The 5000-nt window shown below is 42.8% G+C and overlaps 1 protein-coding gene across 1 annotated transcript in view; it reads left to right on the top strand.

Moving 5' to 3' along the window:
- The window catches only part of LOC147035008 (uncharacterized), a 221335-nt gene that overhangs the window by 199966 nt on the left and 16369 nt on the right, over positions 1-5000 (top strand). The gene's annotated exons all lie outside the window — the stretch shown is intronic.

The raw sequence follows: 5000 nt of genomic DNA, 5'->3' as shown, positions 1-5000 counted from the left end.
ATTCTAACTGGGGCATACACCGGGACCAGTACACTGGCACTCATTTCGCCGACCTCGGAAGGATGACAGGCTGAGTCAACCCCCTGGTGTTAATTCAGCATCCAACGGGGCTTGAACTCAGGACTTGCTCCCTAAGATAAAAAAAAAATAACCGGGTTGCGTACACGAAACAAAAACATGCTAAAAATATGAAAATTCCAATTACACCACCCCCTACCCCCAAAATGAACGAAATGTTACTGTTACTCCTTTTCTGGGCGAATATGAGCAAAGAACATATTTTTCAAAATTTTATGGAATCGAACGAAACTCGCACAGGCACAACTTACTTCAGTATGCCATTATCAATCCCTGAAAGTTTCAGCTTCTTGCACATAATCCTCTCAGAGCAGTAGATGATACATACATACACGGTCCACACATATGCCGTAGCTCCATTATATTTCGTTAGATATGTTTGAGAAAGTGCTTCTGTGGGATACCAATAGAAATATGGTGAGTAAAATATTTGGGAAAAAACACAGACCCAGATTGTCGCTGCAGTAATGTGCTAGCTGTGTCAAGGTTTTGCTTGCTTGCTGATGTCATATTTTGAGTTGCTAATGATTTGTTTGCAAAATGTGTACAGGGTTCTTCATTAGAATTTGAAGAATTTTTTTTTGTATACCTTGTCCATGCTCGTGTGTGAGCTAACACACAACGCACGGCAAGGGGGGGGGCATGAGACAAGAGGGGTGGGAGTGGGAAGGACTAAACAGTGGGGAACAGACACATTAGGAGATCTGTGGAAGGGAGAGCGATTGGGCGGGGAGCATGGGGAATACAAGATGGACATTACAGCGACTTTCAGGAAGGAAAGCAGGGAATTTGAAGGAGGTGGGCTTGGGTGAATTATCGGGGGTAGAAAAGATCAAGGATTTGGATGGGAGATGATAAGAGGTGGTGGTGAACAGCTGTTATTGAAGGCCTGGAGGGAAGAACGGGATTGAATAGAGTGAGGGAGTTTATTCCAAAGGCGGGAAAAAAGAGGAATGAAAGAGTGAAGGTGGGCAGTGATTCGTGATTTTGGTAGTTTTACCAGAAGGGGGTTGTTGGCGGACCTTGAGCGCCCTGCGGAAATTTGGTGGGGACAAATCGCAGAGAGAGCAGGGAGGCGAGGCTGGAGAGGAGATGGTAGAAGACAGAAAGACCACCGACCAACCTGCGGTGATTGAGTGAGAGGCCCAAAGACTCAGCCTCATTGCGCTGGAGATGCCAATGATCCAAAATGCCTTGGTTTCCACAGCGTGAAGCTGAGAAAGATGGGAGGCAGGAGCACCAGCCTAGAGGGGAGAGCAGTACTCCATCAGGCTGCGGACGAAAGCTTTGTAAGTGGTCAGGAGCTCAGATGGGCCAAGGAAGGACTTTGCACGACGGAGGATTTCCAGTTGGCGACTGGATTTGGAGGCAAGGTTTGAAATGTGGCTTTCCCAGGAAAGGTCAAGGCAGATGGTGAGACCCAGTAGCTTGAAAGAAAGGACTTCTTTCAGAGGATTGTTGAGAAAGTGGATGGGGGGGGGGTTCTAAACGGTCCTTTCGGAGAGACATAATGAGAGTGTGAGATCTGTCTGGATTGAAAGACATGTTCCACGTTTTGGAAGAGTTTGTGATTTTACCCAGATCTGTAGTGAGCGAAGAAGCTGCTGCTTGCTGGTCTGAGGGATGACAGATGGTACGGCAGAGGGTGGAGTCATCAGCAAAGCGATAAAAGAGGATTTTCCAGAGAGTCGGAGAGATCATTGATGAAAGCCAGAAAGAGAACAGGGCCCAGAACGCTACTTTGAGGAACTCCAGTCTGGACAGGAAGAGGGGATGAAAGAACTCCATTTAGGGCCACACGTTGACTGCGACAGGAGAGGAAGTCTGCAAGCCATGAGGGGAGATGGCCTTGGATACCATAGGAAGAGAGTTTGGTGATCAGGGCAGGGTGCCAGACCGTGTCAAAAGCACACGATATGTCCAGGGATACGGCTCGGATTTCATGTCTGGCATTGAGGACCTCCATCCATTGTTGGGAGAGCAGAAGCAGCATATCCAGGGTGGAGTGACCTGGTCTGAAACCAAGGTTGTATAATGGTGACATTTCCAAGAGTACTTCGTGCTCGCATCTTGCTGTGTTCAGGCAGTTTCTGCACACGCTGATTCTCTCTGGAAAACGTAGAGGCTCTAAATGCATCTTTGGTACACTTTGTGGAAACTTTGATCGCCTGACCTGTAAATTTTAAGTCGGTTTCCAAATGATTCCAACTTCATTGGAACTGTATGTTTGTCCAAGGACTCAAAATATTATATATATATATATATATATATATATATATATATATATTTATATATATATATTTATATATATTTTTATATATATTTATATATATATTTATATATATATATTTATATATATTTTTATATATATTTTTATATATATATATATATATATATATATATATATATATATATATATATATATATATATATATATATATATATATATATATATATATATATATATATATATATATATATATATATATATATATATATATACATACAATTTATTGTATAAAATTGGGCTGTTGGGATTACATATTTTTTTTAAAGAAGAAGGGGCTTCCAACCAAAAGCTAAAAAAAACTAGATCGAAAGTAAGAAAAAAAGTGAGAGCACACCCGGTCTTCGGCGACGTTTCACCAGCTTCACAGACAATTTCATCAGGCACAATAGACCCCGAGCCTCGGCACGTGTCTGGTTTTTATTTTGATAGGACCGCTCATTTCCGGTCACGTGCTCGTGCTCGAGGTCGAATGGAGGAGTGCCCTTTATTTATTGCCCTCGCCGAAGTAGAGGGTATTGCATTTGTGTTTGTTTGTTTGTCAGCACAGAACTTTTGTGTTTTTCTCTGCAACCGCAAGTCAGATTGAGACTAAATTTTCACCATTGGTGCGACTACTCATGTAGAATGTTTTAATGATCATTATGATGTCATAGGTCACATGGTGCGGTAGCCATGTTGGAAAAAATTTGGACCTCTATCTCTGAAACCGTACCAAGGAAGAAATTTAAACTTGGCACATAGCAAGTACTCCTCGTAGGGAATGAGTGTGATATGCTTAGGACATTATAGATGCCTTCGTTTTGATGTCATCATTACATATGTAGAATGCTACATCAATATGAAAAATTTTGAGGGTCATCTCGGGATAAAATGCTCCACAAAAAAAGAAAGATGACGTCATCGGTCACGTGATTTGACAGCCATATTCTTTTTTGTTGTTTTTTTTTCGTTTTAAACCTTCAAAAATCTTCTTCTCTGAAATTGCTGAACAGATCAAGGCAAAACTAAACACATATGAATGCCTATCCATGAGTAACAAAAGGGTCACATATGATGTCATAGGTCACATGGTTTGGCAGCCATATTGGATTTACCCTGAAACCTATAAAAAATATATACCACTCAAATTCCTGGCGAGGGCCTGTAATCTCTGATTGCTCTTTTTCTTGTTTTATTTTGCAAAAGCAAAATAAACGTCAAATCACATCATCGAAGAGGTGCTCTGCTCTTTTTTGTTTTAATTACGTGTGATCTGGTGTTTGTGTGGGTGAGCACATGTGTGCGCTTGTTGGTTTTATGTTTCCGGGGCATGAACACGGCTGGTTTCGTGTCCAGGTTGGGCATGATGAGTTGTTTGTTTTGCGAGTGTTGATTGCAGATTGCAGGCAATGACGTGCTTTGGCTGACTGGGTCACCTTTCCAAGCCTAATTGCTCTATCATGTTCATATATCCGTTGTTTTAAATTTCTTCCGGTTTCACCAACGTAGAATTGGTCACAGTTGAACAACGGATATTTGAGTCTCATGAGAATTGACTCCCACGGTACTGGAACAGATATGTAGATGACTCCTTCACCATTGTGCATACAGACATGGTAGACCACCTACTGGGGAAACTTGGCCGGGTATTCCCCAGCATTAACTTCACAATCCAAATTGAAAAAGAATGCAAACTGGCCTTTCTGAATGTGGAGGTTCACCGTAAGCCTGATGACTCCCTAAAGACTTCAGTTTTCAGGAGACCAACCCACACCAGCAGATTCCTGGATTTTAACTCCTGCAACCCAATCTCCCACAAATGCAGTGCAGCACGGACCTTGGCAGCTCGAGTATGGACAGTCGTCATCCAAAGCCGAGGCAATTAAAGAAATCAGATTACTTAGAGGAGTCCTGCTCAAAAATGGGTGCAGCAAGGGGATACTCCCCACCTTGGAAGAATCAAAACGGACAGAACAGAAGGATCCAGATACACTTGGGCACTGTGTACTGCCATACCACCTGAGCCTTTCTGAAAGGATTGGCAGGATAGTACGTGGTGCACAGATTGGCGTAGCCTACAAAGCTCTATTCACCATCCGTAATGTCATTTCAAAACTAAAGGATCCAATACTAACTGGTGATAAATCCGGAGTAGTTTACTATTCATCATGCAAAAACTGACCAATTCTATGTTGGTGAAACTTAAAGAAATTTAAAACAACTGCTAGATGAACATCATAGAGCAATTTGGCTTGGAAAGGTGACCCAGCCAGTCATAGCACGTCGTTGCCTGCAATGTGGCCATAAATTTGACTTTGGGACTCGTGTCCGAGACACTACATCTAACAAACGACACAGGTTGATTTTGGTGAAGAGCCGGGATAGTGGTCTAACTGGGGAGACGGGGACATACCCACAATACACACCTCTGATGCAAATGGAAAAAACTGTGTGCTATAAACAGCTGGATAAAGCGAGCGACAAACGCTCAATTCCAAACGCCACATCCACATGTGCACAACACCCAACGAGAACCTCAATACTCGCACAACCAACACCTCATGCCCAACCCGGACACGAAACCAACCGTGTTCGTGCCCCGGAAACATAAAACGAACAAGCGCACACACGTGCTCACCCACACACGTACAAC

Source organism: Eptatretus burgeri, chromosome 1 (genome assembly GCF_056783735.1).
Source record: "Eptatretus burgeri isolate ZD-2024b chromosome 1, Ebu_testis_v1, whole genome shotgun sequence".
In the NCBI taxonomy this organism is placed as follows: domain Eukaryota; kingdom Metazoa; phylum Chordata; class Myxini; order Myxiniformes; family Myxinidae; genus Eptatretus; species Eptatretus burgeri.
Note: the sequence above shows the minus strand (reverse complement) of the source record. Positions and strands in the feature narration are given on the sequence as shown.